At 40.8% G+C, this 19437-nt stretch overlaps 1 protein-coding gene across 4 annotated transcripts in view; it reads left to right on the forward strand.

Moving 5' to 3' along the window:
* The first annotated feature begins 2569 nt into the window (after positions 1-2569).
* Cntn4 (contactin 4) overlaps positions 2570-19437 on the forward strand; it is a 993738-nt gene continuing 976870 nt past the window's right edge. For 3 of the 4 annotated variants that reach the window (XM_087655634.1, XM_087655636.1, XM_087655638.1), the window contains exon 1: positions 2621-2693. The gene's annotated coding sequence lies outside the window, so the exon portion shown is untranslated. 4 annotated transcript variants of the gene reach the window in all.

Below are 19437 nucleotides of genomic sequence, written 5' to 3' on the forward strand. Positions count from 1 at the left end.
ATAAGCCACTTCCATCTCCTGGCAGAGGTTGATTCTCTGAGGAACACTCCCCAATCAGGAGAGCTTCAGTGAGAAGCTGGCTTTCTTGGCAGAGGTGGCCTTGCTTCTTCCCTGCAGGATAGAAAATCGGGACTGGATTATTGCTTTTATTTTAAGCTAGATGCAGGCTGATTGAAAGAACGATCCCCAGCCCCCAGCTTATCAGTTAACTGACATCCCAGCAATCCGACCCAGATCTGTCTCTCCAGATATACATTGGGTTCCTTACTAGATGGTCATCTCTTGAGCAGATTCTAAGTCATGGTCATAGTGAGCTTTCTTTCCTTTGCTACATTACAAGGTCTCCCGTACAGTAGTCATGAAAAACAAATTAAAGGTAAGAGAGCAAATGAAACATTTAGAACTGAAATTCAGAAACATAGTTGACGGAGTTTTCTCGTAGTGTTCACAACAGTTTGAAAATTATTGCAATTTTCATCCTACTGGAGGAACATCTTGTCAGTCTCTCTCCCCTCTTTTTAACTGTTGCTAATTGTATATTGAGTTTAAAATGCCATAATACCACGTTTTCTCAGACTATGCTGAGTGTGTGTGTACACAAAAGAATGTTTTCTCCTAAGCCAGGCCATATTTGTTATCAACTTTTACTGAAAATAATATATAACATATAATAAGAATATATATATGAATGTGTGAGTGTGTGTTTGTGTGTGTGCGCGCACGCATGTGCATGTGTGCGTGCGTGTTCCAGTGACTCTTGGTTAAAAATAGACTATGGCTGTTTGGGTGGGGATTCAGGAATGTAGTGAGAGGACATATACAAGACAAAATACTCATACTCAATATATGTTATGTATATATGTATACATATACACACACATATATATGGAAATGTATTAATTAATCCACTTCTTTTGTATGCTAGCAGAAAAAATTAATTTAAAAAAATACAAAAAGAGAAATACATACACACACATACACACACACACACATATATGTTATCAATGCAGCAAAAAATAATCAGAATCATGTAGATCAGGCAGATGAATTCAACTTACTAGAAACCATTCATCTTTAGTAATTTACCAGGGAAAATATACTACCAAGTTTTCTTTTCTGGAAAAATTCCTTCCCATGTGTGAAGGGGAGGGGCTTATTCTGTCTCCCAATTTGAGAACTAAGAAAATGAGGTCAGGGGCTCTTTTTTCCAACAGTAACTTCAGAAACTGAGAAACACTTACGATATCTATCCCTTCATTAAGATCTGCTCATTTTTCAAGAATTAATTATGTTAAAAGTAAAAAACAATAACAACCAAACGTGAGACTAAATCAAAACCAAAATCACTTGTACCAACTAAGAAGGCTGCCGCATGTGTTTAGAGGAGTGGGGTGATTGCTTACTGCAGTAGTTTAAAAATAGTTTCCCAGTTAACATCTTTCCCACATAATGGAGATGTCAGGGTAGGTTTGTATGATTGTGTAAATGGTCAGAAGTTGTTTATGTAGCTCCAAACTGCTGAGACAGGCACAGGAAGCTGGGGTTCTGTAAAATCCCCGGGGGGCTTTTTTCTATCCAGGGAGAGAAAATTCAGTCTCTCTTGGGGTTGCTGGAAATGGTTTCCAATGAGCTCCACTGGGTTGCCTCTCCTCTGCCTGGAGACTCCCTTTGCGCAGGGATCAAGGGGGCTCAGACTTCCTACCCAGTCTCGATGGCTACCTCGAAATTTAGAGTTGGAGCGAAGGGAAGGGAGCCATTTCTGCAAAGAATTGTAGAGTCCTGTGTAATGACCACAGGACTACCATTAAACCGTTGCACCTGCTTTTGAATAACGACGCTTTTAGTATGCCCCCATACTGCACATATTGATCCTTGTCCCTATTTTATCGCAAGTGTTTCCTCCTTCCCCTTATCCCTTTCCAGACTCATTCAGCTTGACAATATGTTGTACCGGTAAAGACACCAGGTCCGGTTCATTTCACTGTCTGGCGGATGCCCTTGGCCTAAGAACTAGCAAGTAAGTCCGACCCTAAAGCCTTCTCGGTCCATATCCCAAGTCTTTTACTACCGCTTATCCCAAACCCATGCGCAGCGATTCTTAGTCCAGACGTGGTATCCCTGGCCACCTTTAAGATTCCGAGTGTACAAGAAGCCAAAGGCAGGTCGCACCTACTGGTTCCCCAATATTCAGGTGGCAAGGAAGATGCCATCCTCTCTTTGAACCCCGGCACAAACACACCCTTTACGTCCCTCTCCAAGAACCAGACAGAGCTAGTCATGTCCGACAATGCCCCCTTTACCAGTGTCCCGCGTGGGTACTCGGGGTCGCCTCCCCAGGGCAGGGCGGTGCAGGTGCTACGCCTAAGGGTGCACTGCCTCTGGTGACTCACTGAGCATGCCCAGCTCCACTGAGCGCGCCCCCGCCCCCGCCCTCCCCTTGTCTCGGCGCCCCCCTCCCTGTGAGTCTTCCGCTGGTGGCAGCAAAGGAACCGCTGCAGCCTGAACTCCGGTGCGCCGGGTTTTGAGAGCTGCCACAAGCGCGGGGAGGGAGAAGAGCGCGCGGCAGCCACAGAGCACTAGGTTCATAACCAGGATTGGTCGCAAGTAGGGAGCTTTTGCCACTCCGCTGGGACCTTCGGACGCTGGCTGTGTTGCAAGCCCAGTTCTCCTAAGCGCTGTGCCGGGCGTCTTGGGTAAGTCCATCCCGACTCCAGAGCGCTCTCTCCCAGGCACCCTGGTTTGTGGCTTGGGATAAAAGAGCTTGGTCCTTAAGGACTGAGGATGGACAGATCTGTACCCAGGGTTGTCGCTCCTGCGGGGCTGACCGGGAGGCTGTGAGGAGCTGAGAAAACTCTACCTGGCGTAGCAGCACCCCATCCCCCGGACGCCACTGTTACCTCCTGGTGACCCGTGTTCTCCTTTATTACTGTGAAAAGAAGTTTGTTGCTCTGCGTTACGGCCACCAAACGAAGAGCCTATAGCAGAAAATGCACCCAGAACCCTTAAAATCAGCGTCTTCAGCTGGGTCACGTTGTTGCCCTCTCTGTGCGCCTTCGCTCCGTGGGCGCCTTCGAGCTTTTTTTTTCTTTCTTTAAATGCTGTGGGAGGGTGCCGTGCCGGGGTATCTATCCAGGAGCAATCCGTAGTATGGGCAGATGAAGTTGGACTGAAATTTGAAGGGACTTGGACATCAGGGCTCGGGAGACTGGGACACAGCATTGAGAGATCGCTTTTGAAACGCTCATTTTTGGAGCGCCCACACTGTGTAGGGTTCCTTGCAAAGCACGGTGAGTGATTGCTCCGCGCTTAACAACACCGACCAGGTCTCTGGTGTTGTGGAGGGCACGAGATTTTTCCAGTGTTGGTCTTAGCAGCTTGTAGGGGCAGCATGTTTTTCCAATAACTTATGGGGAGGGGAGGACGTTCAGTTTCTTTGGGGAAGGCAAAGGCAACTGCACCACGTCCTCTGCACAAGCGGCAGAGAGATGGGTATCAGGCGTCCCGCAGGTGCCAACCTTTAACCCTTTAGCTCTCAAAATAATTATTGCTTCATTTCTGCTCTTTACCGTTCTCTACTGTATATATTTCACTAAAACTGAAAGGCGTAGGCCAGGTAGACGTAGGTAGGCTCCTCAGTCTCTTTAACCAAGCAGAACCTGATGTGTGAATGCATTTTGTGGCACCGCGCTGTGTTGCAAGGAGGCTGCCTAGAGCATTGGGAAATAAGGTGATAGGTTGTGAGCCCCAGGCATTATGCTCTGAGGCAAAGATTTGCAGAGGCTGTGACCAGGTAAATCAGTGTAACTGATAATCCCTGGAGTGTGTGGAGTGCAGGAAGGATAGCAGGCTAGATCTTGGGGACACATTAAAAGGATTGTTTGTAAGGCAGGTCCTGTGAGCCCCACTCGCTGAACTTTTCCTAGTTTCCTACAGGAACCAATAGGGGGACAAGCCATGTTTTTTTCAAAATAAAGATGCCTTTTAATTGTGTGGGCTTTTCCAGTGATTTACGGTGATGGGAGCTGGGTGTTTCAAGGAACAAACACAACAGGACTGATTTGTTTGGACCACTACATAGAATAATTTGGAATGCGCTTTTATGCTTTTGCATGTCGAGATGTATAGTTCTTGTTCCTTAGCACAGTAGGTGCCCTAGCAACTGTAGCTTGGGGGTGGGGTGGGAGTTCCTTACAGTAATGTTTCAAGCCTTGCTGGAGAGCAGGCTTTATCAGTCTCAATTCAGGGGGTTGAAAAAGAGCATCACATCAGACTACAGACACGCCTTGCTGGGTCAAGAGCCAACTCAGATTTCTCTAAATCTGTTCTTGGTGCCTTCGTCTAGATTTCATTCAGAGCAGGTTGGGAATTTCCAGTGGGTTGTGAACAGTAAGAAACACTGCTGAGTATCCAAAGCTTAGTTCACTAAGATCATGAGTTTTGCTGCTTTATAAAATTCTATTCACCCCCTCCCTTCTCTTAAAACAAAACAAAACATTGGTTTCCACCGACTTTAACTGCCTGTCTTGGTATAAGAGGTCAGGATATGCTAAGACTGAACCCCCAGTGAACTAGTCTATGGGGGGAGGGCGGCAATGGTGGGAGGGTTGGGAGGGGAACACCCATAAGGAAGGGGAGGGGGGAGGGGGATGTTTGCCCGGAAACCGGGAAAGGGAATAACACTCGAAATGTATATAAGAAATACTCAAGTTAATAAAAAAAAAAAAAAAGAGGTCAGGATAAGTCTCATTAGGGTTCAGTGTGGAACACTCAGGTTGCTTGCAAGGTGGGAAAGGTCTTTTGAATTAAGAGTCTACAGCTCTGAGAAGTCACCTGTTGTTAAAGCTGCCTCTGGAAACTGCAACAAAAGGCAGATCTCTTATTTGTTGCCTGTCAACCCACTTGCAATTTCTCAGGTTTGAAGACTTTCAAGTCAGTTGGAAAGCAGTTAAGAACCTCCTTCCATAGTCATTCCAGAAGTACCCGATTAAGGGTGACTGAAGAACAAATCTGTCAAATGCAGTTGGATTTTTCTTTCCTTTTTTTTTATCATCCCTTTATTTTATACATGTCCTCTTGTTCAGAAGTATGCCTTTGCACTTTTAACCTTTAAACTCCTGAGTTTTTGGCTGCAAATTCTTTCAAAAGTTCCTCAGGACAACTTTTATTTGCAATTTAAGTCTTACAAAAAAAAATCAAAATCAACATAACCTCATTAACTAAGCCTGTTGATGGAAACCACCCTCTTTATACTCCTGACTTATTCAGCTTTCTGCTATCTCCAACTTTATCTGATATTGGTTTCAATGCATTTTAGTTTTCTTTGTTATATTCAAAGTCAGAAGAAAAAAATACGTGTGAGCTGTAACCTCTCTTTTTATCAGGTGAAATTCAACTTTGTGGTGAACTTGCTTTTATAGGATTTTTACCAAACCCATTTCCTGTGATGGTCAGGGGTAGGCTTCTAGTCTTTGATGTGTACACGTCCTTTGTTTTCATTGTTTTGTATGTATAAAACAGCACCGGAAGTCTTTCAGACTCCAGGATTTAGTGCTTTAAGTGATTTCTTTTTCTTCATCTTTGTCTTAAGTTTCCTTTATTATTTTCTATGAGAAGAAAATTTAAATAAATCATTAAAATTTGAGCACATTTGAGGATGAGGTATGGTAAATTCACAGTGAAATAAAGTAGCAAGGTATGAGACAGGTATCTGTTGGTATCACTGGGCCAACACTCCTTTTAAGGGATCACTGCCAGCTTGGGAGTTACTGTTACCTTTCTCTTTTTGTTTGTGTCTGTCATTCATTACCAGTGACAAAGTAGCCAGTTGCAGAAGTACCCAGAGTCTGTCTTCTCAGAGCCAGTTTCCTTGTCATAAGGCAAATGCCTGGGATGAGCCCTTAGAAGGAGTGCATGGGAGGAGTTCTCCTAGTTCTGGATGCAAACTTATGAGGGACAATGAGTAGTTTTAAAGAAGAAACATGCCAGGGATCAGAGGTGACCAAGGGAGAAAGCAAGAACACAGTCCGCACTGCAATTCTTTTTGCAGGGAGGGAAGGCCCTTGACCTTATAGCAGACTCACCGAGTTCCAAATCTGCTTCTAACAGTCAGACACCTTGTGTGAGTCTGAGTTTCCCTAGCTTTAAAGCTGGAACGGTCTCCATTTTAAGTTTCCACAATAGGTGTAAAACATGAGGTGAAAATCAAAGAACCTGACTGGAGTGGATTGCCTAGTTTAACATCTCTAACACACAAGTCAGGGAAGCATATTGCTTCATGCGTAAAATACAATTTTTTTAATTCCTGTCACGTCCCGATATGGGTGATTTTTAGCAGCAATTCTGGAAGGTATGAGTCAGAGACCCCCTTCATGAAACTCTGCTGAATCCTATGGAATTTTTAGAAGAAAGAGACTGGGTGTTAATTGCCCTGGCTGGCAGGTGGTGCCAGTCACTTTTGTTTAGGGACACTTGGTAAAACTCAGATCCAGGAGGGTGTGACTTCCATGCTTAAAGGAGGCTGGAAGATGTGCTCTACCTACATTTCTAGTAAGGAAAGCTGTGGTGAGTGGAGCAGCCAGCATTCTCTCAGTCTGTCACTGTCAATTTTATTCATTTTATACATGTTACTTCACCGGCTTCCCCCAGTTCCTTCTTTCCTCAGGCAGGGACAGATATGTTTCTAAGCATTTTGCCCTTCTAAGTAGTTACACTCGTGTCTCTTGTACAACTGAGGAAATGCTGGCAGAATTGAACTAAGTCATTTTAAAAAAATAATCTGTGATGGTGTCAGCATCTGAACCATAGTCTGAGTTTAAATTATTTATACAAACACACACACACACACACGCGCGCGCGCGCGTGCGACTTTGTTTTAGGCAGGGATACTACAGTATTTTTTGGTTTGGGCTGAAGCACTTTTCTCAGTTAAGATATGGGTCACCTTTCCCTTTCCCCTACCTGCATATCCATGTTATTAAGAATTCCTGGGGGGAATAACAAAGAACACAGCGTACACACTGAGTAGAGTTTGATATATAGATTTACCTGGGATCCAGAGAACAGAGTTAAGATTTCCTCCCTTTCACTGCAATGTCCTTTTACTTTAAGTAAATCATTAGTGCCTGTTACCCCAAATGACTTTTACCTAAGCTGCCATTGTAGAAGCTAACTATTCTCAGCACAGAGGTATGTAGGAGCTGTGTTCCTCTTAGTTTCTCAGCAAATCCCTTTTCTGTTAGATTCATGGATATACTAGCCTTCCTTACCATCACTGTGGTCAGAATGGCTGCTTTGTTTCTGTTTGTATCATTCCACCTGTTAGGGAGAGGACCCCCATCCCATTTTCTCAGTTTTGCAAAGTTGACCTTTATGTCACTTTGGGTGTGATCCAGGGGACTTTTCCCACAACCTTAATGTCTTCTCAGTTTTCTTTCAGATTGCTCTCCTGTCATTTTAACCCAGCCATTCTGAAGGAGAGACTTTGCCTTACACAACTTGTGTGATTTTCCTTTACAAAGAGGTAGTATCCGGAAGTTGGGTGATCAACAGCGAGGTTCCCAGGCAGTTCTCCCCAAAGGATAATCTACAGTCACTGTTTTCCCCTGTTGTAATCATGAGTGGATTTTCACAGTTAGTGATGATCCTACCTATGTTATCTCATCCCAACTCGCTTGTATTCATTTCCTCTTGAATTTCTATCCGACATTCTAGGAAAACTGCCCTCTTTAAATATATAACCCTTTCCTTCCCCTTCTCTCATTTCCATGTCATAGATATGTAAGGGAAGGTGCTTGGTGCAGCAATTAAGCACAGAGCCTTTTGTACTCTAGGTTTCTTTCTTTTTTATTTTATGTATGTGCATGTGTAAGGGAATGTAACCTATGGGAGGTCAGAGTACAAGATGTGGAAGTCAGTTTTGTTTTTCCACCTTATGTGTCCTGGGGTTATCAGACTTGACAGCAAGCATGAGATTTCTGGCCTGCCCTCTTGTGCATTCTAGACAATTATTCTGCCATTGAGCTTAATGCCCAACTTGGATGTGCACAATTTTTTCAAGTTATCAATGTGTTTTAAGGGAGCTGAAGGAATAAAGAAACTTAGGCACAGTGTCATATTGTCAAATGTCCAAAAAGCCACGTTCCACAGGTCCTTCATACCATGATGATCCGAATAGAAAGTGGCATCATAGTAATTACAAATCATCTCAGACAGAGCGGTATTCTCTGCGTAGTTCCTGATTGACTGGTGCTCTTTGGAGGCCTTTGTGGAATTGGGTCGCATACAATTTGTCCTCCTGTAAGTCCAAAGACTTCTGATCTTTCAACGAAGTTGCAGTGCGTGGGCATAGAAATTTTCCAGAGAAGTCTCTAGATATTTCTATAGGCCAAGCCTGACAGTGATTATGATGATGTATGTCCACATGCTCACTGGATGGAACTGGATCCCTTTGCTTTAAAGGAAACTGAAGGAGTCTTGTTGAATGCCTCAGGAGGAAGGGAAGTGGATTTCAGGGCTAATTCCCCTGTCATTGTCACAGGCTTCCAGTGAGTTCCAGCAAGATTAGCAACCCATTCCTCATTTCCCACTGCAGTTGTGGGAAAGAGAGTTGTTCCTTCCCTTATGAACATGCATCCCCATTTCCCATTTAATCTTAGGTTTTATTGTTATCTTGCTATTAGCATGTGAGGATAAGTGCACCTATTTCTCTTTTAGAAGCTGAAACTTTTGGGCTGGAGAGGCACTCAGTGATTAAGAGTTGGAGAGGCAGAAAGGGGATGTGGTTGGGAAGGGGGAAGGGGAGGGGAATGGGAGAGGCGGCTTATGGCTGGGAAACTGGGAAAGGGAATAACATTTGAAGTGTAAGTTAAAAATGTCCAATAAAAAAATATACATTTAAAAAAAAAGAGTTCTCGCTGTCACTGCAGAGGACCAGCATTGGCTTCTCAGCACCCACTTTCCAGCTCATAGCCCCCTGTAACTGCAGGTTTAGGGGAATTCTTTCATCTGGCCTCAACAGGCACCTTCATACTCATGCACACACCCGCAACACAAAAACTCAGACACATAAATAAAGATGAATCTTATGCTCAAGGCCAAGCCAGAAGAACACAGACTCTACCTTTCTATACTGGATTGTTCCAGAAAAGAAAGGAAACTGCCTAGGAAGGGTCACTGTGGACCAGGCAGATCCTTGCTGGCTTTCACACCTTCCAGCAGGATTTCACACCAGCTCCTGAGCCGATCCTTAGAGATAGGAGAGCAGAGTTCCCTGGAAAGAGAGCCTTTTTCTTCTGGTTTATCACCATATATCATTCAAAAAGAAGACAACATCAGCTTGTCCTGGGCTGGCAGGGGCAAACCCTTTCTTGCTTTGTTTTAGTTCACCACTCCAAAAGGGCTAAAGTGAGAAGCTCTGGTGGTTATGCAACTTTTAATTCATAAACTGCCTTTGACTTAAGCTGGTTTGAGCTGGGTGGTTTTATTTTTTTATTTAAATTTGGAGTCAGTACTGATTTAGGAGATCAATGAAGAAAAAAAGAACAAAGAATTCTAGATAAGGATAGGAACATTTGTGTTTGTTTTTGTGTGGCATTTTCCCCCCTTCCTGAACTCTTTTGATGTGTTATTTTTGTTGTGGATTTCACAGCCGTTCCACTCCATTGTAATAAATCATAGTTCCAGCCAAGAACCATTTGGCATCCTCCCTACCCAGACACGGATTTGTGTGCCACTACATCATAAACCCAGAGCGCTCATATTTCTCAAGGCTTATGTCTCTGCAAAGAACAATGTCAGAGGTATGCTTAAACCACAGCCACAAGCAGGGTCCTTTCTTCTGAGGTGAGTGCTGGCTCCAGTTAGGACATACTCCCGTTTCTGAGGGAACTCACCTGCCTTTTTCCTTATCCTCCCAGTTTTACCACCTCAGCTTGTCTTCATCCAGTCAAGAACCTGTCATGTAAACCTCTGTACCTTTGTTTACATTGCTTGTCTGGCTGCCTTTCTCTGACTGTCCTTCCCTGCTGTGATTAGTACAGTTTGCCCAGTGTCCACTTTAAACATCACTCTACAATGTATAGCCTCTTTCAGCGTCACCTGGCCTCAGACTTACCTGCGTGCTGCTGCATGTGAGCAGCCCTCCTGACTTTCCCATGATTCTGGTGATCCCAGGATGCAATATGTTCAATCTTAACACAAACACAACTCTATGGAATCCAGGAGAAGTTGGCCGCCCTGCCCACTACTTTGTAAAATTCCATATTTCACAAGCATCGAGCACGATGCGAGTTCTTTGGGACCATTGATCCTGTGTGATGGCTGCTTGATTGTGACAGAACTAACGACCCTCAGGAAGACATAGTCCTGTCATCTATATAATAATAGAAAATAGATTTTCGTAAAGTTCATCAAAGTTTCAAAAGATGATAAATTTGAGAGAAAGCAAGTACATTACCTGGGAAGGGTTGGAGGGAGGAAAAGGAAGGCGAAATGAATAATTGTATTTTCATTTCAAAAACAAAACGATTAAAATTAAAAATATTCAAACTAGAACAGCAGCCTGTTACCTTCAGCAACAAAATGAACTAAAAACTTGAATAACTAAAAAATAATGAATGTAACCAGTTTACATTAATGAGGTAGTTCCTGCAGATAAAAGGCGTTTATGGAAACGATGAAATGATGTGTGTGTAGTATTCCATTCAAAGTACAAATAGCATCATGAATAAATTATACTAAAATTAAAGTAGCCTGCTTTGTTGATGATCACTGATCATCACTTTTACGTATCTCTCCTCCCCAGCTACTGCTCCCAGAACATGCCAGGTGACGCCAATACAGTTAAGCTAAGAATTTATGTTCCTAGGATATTAGTTATGGTTTATGCCATTTCTGGGAAATAGTGTGAGTAAAACAGATTGGTTAAAAATATTTGTGATAGATATTTCATCTCTAATACTCCTAAAGCAAGAATGACTGTGGGGTTGTTCCATTTTTAGACAAGATTTGATTTTGTTTTTCTGGGTTACACTTAATCATATTGTTTGTGGGTTGGAAATAGAAATTATTTGCTGTGTTTAAGCAAGGTCTGCTACAGGTCATATACTTTACAATGCCTGTTCTCCTCTAAATTCATAAAACAAAAGGTGGAATGGGTTTGAGGGAGGGAATTTGCTTCACAAGAAGATGAGAGGAAGGACCTCAGAATCAAGAACACCACAATACAATGATCTTGAAGACTCTTTTTAAAATGCCCCTAATTTATTCTAATAATCATAGTGAGGAACGTGGACTGAGGATTTAAATAGTGCTTATAGGCTGGGGAGATGGCCCTGTGTTTATGAGCACTTCCAGTTCTTCTGAAGGACCCAGGTTCAGTTCCCAGGATCCACATGTCACCTGACATCTATCTCATTACTAACTGCAATTCCAGAAAATACAATATGCTCTGTTCTGGCCCTGTATGTACCCACGAACTAAAAAAGATATCCTTTAAAAATTATTTCAGTGTATGTGATTTTCTTTGTTTCCTCTACGAACTTCCTTTTGTAGCTGACAGGTTCCTCCTGTATACCAGAAATTCTGTGCCCCTACACAGTGGTGTTGGTAGAAATAGCCCATGTTCACATCCGCCTTTCAAGTTTGTCACAGACATTTCCATAAAGGGCAGGCACTGCACATGTTCTTATAATAGGATAGGTCCAGTTTGAAGGAGGAAATCAAACAAAAACATATGACTTTCTGAGAGGCCGTGCTCTTTCAGGGTTGATTCTAGGTACACCGCCATACTTTGGTGTTCTATAAATTTATATTTTCATCTATGTGATGATGACTCTTCAACTCTGCAATGTAAATGTAAGCATTCTGTCATGTGACACATTGACAGGTGATCGTCTATTAGCTAGCTAGCCATTCTAGATTCTGCAGTCTTGTGAGTTAACTCAGAAGTCTGGATTTTTTTCTCTTTGCTGTAATAATAGACGGGTGATATATATAGAGAGAAATAATAGCAGCATAAGTCACACATCTAAGTCCTAGTAGAGGCTACAATACAAACGTCCAGCATTCTTTAATGTAAGTGATGGTGAATAGGATGTGGCTTTAAATAACAATTTACCTTTGTAAAGTGGTAAGTAAAGGATTACTATATTTCCTGAATAGACAGGTAAATAACCAAAAAAGATGTAATTTTTTTTCAGCTCAAGGGATTGAAACAAAGGTATATTTCAATCCCTTAGCCAGTTCCATACCCCTATTTTTATCTTTCATCTTGGGGCAGGATCTCAGTGAGTTGCTCAGACTAATCTTGCACTCATACTGTGGCCTTAGCATAGAATCTCCAACGAGAACGTGCCTTCCTAGGTAGCTGAGAACTTAGGACTATTCCACCAGGCCTGGATGTATCTCACTTCTTTTTAAACACTTTTATTTTTTATTATTGTATTTATGTGTGAATTTTGCAGGGTTTGGGTGTGTGTGAGTATGCCAAGGCACATGTGAGGAAGCCAGAGGAGATCCTTGTGGATTTGGTTTCCTTTTGCATTGTCATGTCCACTGGGTATTGGTCTCATATTGCCAAGCTTGCTCCATAAGCACCTTCACCCACAGAACTATCTCAGTATGCCCTAGAATTTGCCCCCTGGTAATTCAAGATAAAAAATGGGCCTCCATGAGAACTTTAATGAAGCTGATGAGTTTGAGTCTGCGTCCTACCCCTCGCCACCTGGGTGGATGCAGACATGTGGAAATCTCTTCCAGACGCAATTTTTGTTTTATTTTTGTTGTTTGTATAATTATATTTGATAGTACATTGTGTGTGTGTGTGCGTGTGCGTGTGCGTGCGTGTTACAGAGACATTGAAAGCATCCTATAGAATGTTCATAAGACTTTAGTGCTTGTGCTTTGGGCATAGCACAGTAAAGATTGTGGGTAAGGGTCTAAGTTTGGATTCCCAGGCCAATGTAAAAAGCTGAAATTGGGGCAACAAACACTTATAGCTGTGGAATTGAGGAGTCAGGAATATCAGGGTTCCTGGGTTTGACCAGGTGCTCTGGCCAATGGATAAGCTCTGTTTTCAGTTAGTTACTAATGATGTCTCAACAAACCACACAGAGAGCAACTTAGATACTTGATATTGACCCTTGTCATCTGCATGCATATGCACACACGTATCCATTTACCTGTAGAGTGACCATGACACATACTGTAAACCATAGAGGTACATGAACCCTGCACCTGTCTTTGTGACATACATGAGAATGTTATATTTTGATGTCTTATGCATTTATTGAAATATTAAGTAGTGTACCCTATTCTGTCACCCAGTTTTGTGGTACTCTCACACTGGAATGTGTAACAAGATCTCCTTGTGAGTATGTAGGGCACTGGTGCCTCCACTGGTCACCCTTGTGTGTTTTCTCTTGCTTGTCAAATTGTTAAACAAGATTCCTTGCTTCTGTGAACCAGCCTTTTCTGTTGGCTGATCCTTACTTTTTTCAAACTAGAAAATCAAATATATAGGCTGTTCCAACAGCGTTTACATTAAGCATGAGTAAGTTTTGAGTGAGGCTCCTGGGGACTTTTGTAAGAAAATGGTCGTAGTGATGTTTCACGTCCATGTTTGAAATTCTTGGTTCCTGGTTTCTGCTTGCTGAGATGTGATAATATATTGCCTTAAGATGTCACCATAGTATAATGGAAATGGAGGATAACATGCTTTGATAATATGTATTTATGATATATTTTGCACCATGACTATATTTTATTTAAAAGATGTATTTTCATTTGATGTGTCTGGTTAATGTCCTCATCTATGTGTAAGAAATGTGTGTAGTACCACTTACGCCCAGCAGAGGGCTCTGGAAGTAGATTTACAGATGCTTGTGAGACTTACTGTGCATCCTTTGCACCAGCTGCAGGTGCTCATAACCGCTGAGCAGAGAACTTCTGTTTCAGTTTTTTAACTTTCTGTTGTCTTAACTACATTCAGTAAACTCGTGGGGAGATCTGGCTCTGAATATAGCATGTCTTCTACTTTAAAAATACCTCTTAAAAAGTATTTTATTTTCATAGCATGTTAAGGTCATATAAGGTCCTTGATGATTAGGATTCCAGACACCACAGTAATTGTGTAGATATTGTACAGTTGGCTGGAATGTATGTACAAACATGGTATGTAACATGGGGTGATTGTGTATTCCCAGCTTCATTAGTACTATTAACTTCTTCTATTAGTTGTGATTTAAAAGTGCATTATGGGGGTTGGGGATTTAGCTCAGTGGTAGAGCGCTTGCCTAGGAAGCGCAAGGCCCTGGGTTCGGTCCCGAGCTCCGAAAAAAAAAAAGAACCAAAAAAAAAAGTGCATTATGGTTTATATTTTAGTTATAATTGAAGGGAATATTGTTATTCAGTCATTATATTTATTCCAAGCACATCAACTGCCAATTTTCTGAATTAACATTTATAAATATTAGGAAGTTTCTTGTAATAAAGCTTCTGAATTCAGTATATTTATCTATTTCTTAGAAACAATAAACCCATGTTTTAGATTGGGACTCAATCTGTATGGATGGCAGACATTGTTTGATGTGATGCAAAGCAGGGACTGCTTGAGCCTTGGCATGGCATCAATACACACATATACCACCCACCCATCCACCCACAGAGATAGAGATAGAGATAGAGATAGAGATAGAGATAGAGATAGAGATAGAGAGAGAGAGAGAGAGAGAGAGAGAGAAATATAAGACTTCTTTAACATTCTTCATAGCCTCCTCCCATGTTTAATGGACATGTATTTGGCTATGAAGACTGAGGTTAGTTTGCTATCTGCACACAGAACCCGGTGACAATGACATGATTTGAGCATCTCTTAAGAACATTGTGATCTCTTGCTTTTGATGTACTTATTCACATCTTGCCTGTGTTGTGGCTCCACTGCGTGGATATTATGATTTATAGACCACAAATTCCATTATTTTAAAATAGAGAAGTGATTTATGTTTGCCCACTCTCCTTACCCATAGCACAGGCGATGCAAACTCCCTTCTATGTGTGGAGACAGAGCGAGGAAGCATCTGTAGAATGCTTTGTTTTATGGTGATTACAGCCAGTCACTGTATCAGAACCAAGATGAGATTGGCACTATTGGAGACTTCGTTTTGGAGAAATGGTTTTGGCTATGGTGAACAATCTTATTTATTATAAAGGATGAATTATTTCCTGGGTTCTTATCTGTATTCTTTGTACTTCAGCTATAGCCCATCTTGCCAACCTATGAAAGAAAGGCTGACATGTGACGAAGGAGAAGCATAAAAATGTTTCGAGTTGCTTTCAGTCAAGTGTGATTGCAAATTTATAATACATGTATACTTTCTTTTATTTGTAATGCTGACAGTACTGGCAAATGACTTTCTGCATTCTTTTTTATCCCGAAGCAAAGCAGTTGCTTTATGGGTGCTTTGCATTTCAAAATTTAGTAAGTATAAGAAAAATGACTGGTTTATTATTAATGTACATGCTGCAAATGAGTTTTACATATTTGAAGACAAAAATGTTATTTTATATCTTTTGTATTTTATGGCCTTTGAAGAGTGAAACATTTTTAGTAAGTTTGTATTGATGGTTGTATGTAAATTTGGCAATGGAATTCAAGGATATATTTATCACCAATTGTTTATCGTTCATAATTTAACCACCTCTCTTGGTTGTCTTAATTACTGTAATATATTCCTTTTTTCCTAAGGAATATGAGAATTTATTTACCATTTTCCATCATGTTTTAAATATTTTCTCTTGCTATCTGCCATGTTAACTCATTCTGGCATTTTAATTACTTGATAAACCTATAGGCAGTTTTTATATCATATAGAATCTAATTTCTAGCATTGTAAACATAAATTTCCCTGGCTGCTGCCTTCTGTTCATTCAAGCCCTAGTACTTTTGGTTCATATTATTCCCAGGATGCCCCATATATACCTATTTCTACATCTTAGGACTTAGAATGTCCCAAAATATACCCATTCAATGGAAAGGAGGTCAGAAATCCACCTCACCATGCTTCTCTAGGGTTTGAGGTTTCAATAAGTTCCGTATGGACAATTTATCAGTAATGGATTTTTATCCCCCCAATTGTTGTGAATTATGAGGTTAAGTGATTAAAACAGGTGAAGAAATAGTACAATGAATTGTCCAACATTAGTAACAGTTTGAGCTTGCTGTTGGTCATTCGTGCTATACACCCTGTATCTTGTTGACAAAGAACATGAATTCTCTCAGTGAGAGTAACCTGTTCAATTTAGAAGAGAAGTTTCTTTATATAAGATATTTGCCTGTTGTCTTCGTGACATTGTGGTCCATAAATGGGTGTGTGCTTGAAGTTTGTGAACAGGGATGAATTTTGTTTTTTACTCTAGATCAATTGTGTTAAAAATCTTCATTTTTATCATGTCATCTGGATAAAAAATTAAGATTCTATAGGCAGTGATATGTATATTATTAACTGACCACCTTCCTGCTACTAGGATTAAATGATGTCAAGTACATATTCATATAATTAATTGAATAATAATCCAAAAATTATATAATTGAAAATAGATATTATAGAGTTTAACATAAGGATAATCAGAGAATAAACACTTTTAGATGTGTGTGTGTGTGTGTGTGCAAATTTGTGTATTTTTCAAATATATGCCTCCATGGTGGCATATGCCTTTTCTAAGGTAGAGAGGCTGAAGCACTGAAAATTCAACACCAGTTTGGGCTACATAGTGAGACCATGTCTCAACACCTCTCCCACAAACCTGCACACAGAACATAGCATAAATGGGATAATTAATAACCCGTACTCTGTCAATGGGAGCACACTGGAAGATGGCTATCTCATTCAGTGAGAGCATGTTCTCATAGCTTTCTGCTTCAGTCCCTTGGTGGTGGAGTATATCAACCCATTTATCCTGGAACCGAAGGTCAGAAACTCTCAGTATTCCACCTCTCACCTTATCCATCAGTGTGATGGATCAGCCTTTAGTGAGTCACTACATGGCTATTTTAAAAGATAGACTTCTGGCTCCTAACATTTTCTTTCAGGGAATTCTTTGGTTCTGAGGAAAAGAAAACTCAGATGGCGGCAAGATTGGGTATTTGGGCCTGTTGCCTAGACGTTGTGGGGAGTTGTTATGCAGATGAGCAGAGAGGAATGGAGCTGACATCCTCACTTCATGAGGAGCACTTATGAAAGAAAGTCAATATAATGTCTACTGAGCGAAACCCTACGTGTAGTCAGGAGAAAAGTATGAATGGAACTCAGGCTTTTGTGGGATGACATCAGTCTTTTATCACACTATTTCATTGACCAGAATATGAAATCTTCCCTTAGCATTAGGCATAAAACAGACAAAGACTGTGATGCCTCATAGAACTGTTCAAAAACCTTTATCATATGAGAAAAATCAGGGTATGTTATGAAAATTGGCAATATTCTATAGTCCTTAGAAAGCTTTTATGAGATTTTAGACTGGTTTGAAAACATGTCATTATGAAATTTGAAAGGTCTGTCTGATCTCATATGCATATCTGAATGGTGGGTGAGGAAGAGTTTGTGGATTGGCATCTCTAGTCTATGAGCTTTGAAATTTATGACTGACAGACCTTTGATTAGTTCTTGTTTTCAATTCACCCACATGTTAACTATGTAAGATAAGAGCAAACTAGTCACAGAAATAACAATTGCACTTTATATATAGAATATTTATAGCTGCAAAATATATTTCATATGTACATTCAATATACATAGTAATTTACAAATAATTTGAGGGTTAAATTAGAGAAGCAAGAAAAGGAGCAAATAGCTAATGTTATTATATTTGTGATGGAAAAAAGAAGAATCTCACAAAATAATAAAATGCTTTTATATTGTACATTTTAAGAGCTTTTTATGGCTTAGGTTCTCATAGGCTATCTAATGCCACTTTCCATATTACTTATTTCTGACACGATTCTGGTTTTCTCCTTTGACTGAGGTGCCTTGCTTTTCTAATAACAATTACTGTTCTTGGACAACCTTAAAAAGGAGCTAATCCTGTTGGATAGCATTTTAAGAAACAGACTTTTGTATTTGTTTTACACAAACATGCACACACTCGTATACACATTCATGCATGCAAATATTTTTACATATATATGCATATTTTTATACATATCCATGTACATATTGTCACAGAAACAAATTGTCTTTCTTAGCAGTAAAATCTCACTATTTTTTGTCTGGTTGGACAATAAAATCTAAACCCACCCTCCCACTGGGAAATGAACTAATAGTCATCTTACTGTAAATGTTTTTAATGTATATATGGCTTTGTATATATATGTATATATATATGTCTCTCTCTATATGTATATGGAAAATTTATCAGAGTGACTTATAAGCTTTGTTCCAGCTAGTTCAACAGTGACTGTCCTCCAATGGAAAGTCTGAGTATCCAGTAATTGTTCAGTCCTCAAGGCTGTTTGTCTTATCTTGAATATATGTGAGAATCCTGAAGAAGTAGGCTTTAATGCCAGTGAACCAAATGCAAGGATAATCTGGAAAAACACACGTTTCTTTCTTCCTTGCCCTAGGCTGTTACAGGAAGGTATGACTCAGGTTTAGCGTCCATCTTCTGACCTCAAATGAATCTCAGTTAAGGTGGACCTTCCTACCTCAAATGGTCTGATTCACAAAAGATCCCTCATAGCTGTGCCCAGACACTTAGGTTTTTAGTTAATTCCAAATAGCATAACAGATACCAGAGTTGCAGGATTGTAGCTTAGCATTTCAGACCCTCAAAATCATTAGCTAAGTAGTGCAGAGCTGAAAACGGTAGGGTTTCTCAGTAACCTGTGGTGCTACCCTGCTTGCACTGCCCTGTGGTATCTGCCACTGCAGACTAGATTTTCTTTTATGCCATAGGCTCCTTGTGGCTTTTCTTATACAGCTTTTCTTTTGTATATCTCCCATTGTTGACGGGAATGTCTCACAGTCGACCCTGCTTGTCTTACCTTTTGATTGCTTATTTCCATGCCACAGGCAGACAGGTTACCTTTGCAGTGTCTGTCATTGGTTACCACGAAGTCTCTTGAGAAACAAAGAAACCCCATGCCTTCATCCAGCATTTACTCAGTTTCAATGAGTATTCACATCCCAGGGATTAGCAGAATGGAGGAAAAGCACCCAAAGCCTTGGTGTGTCATTGCCTTTGCCATCATGGTTTCATTCAAAGGGGAGCTTTAACATCTTTCATAGCAATGGCTTCCAAGTTGCTGTTTTGAGATGACTTATTTCCTCTCCAAGTAATGGACATCACCCAGTGACTTCTGATATTTCCTAAGATCAACAGCCGAAAGTTGCTATGTCTAGCTATTCCATACTTTTCTGCAGGCTCTGTTACCAGAGTAAAGAG

This window comes from Rattus norvegicus, chromosome 4, assembly GCF_021556685.1.
Source record: "Rattus norvegicus strain SHRSP/BbbUtx chromosome 4, alternate assembly SHRSP_T2T, whole genome shotgun sequence".
Lineage (NCBI taxonomy): Eukaryota > Metazoa > Chordata > Mammalia > Rodentia > Muridae > Rattus > Rattus norvegicus.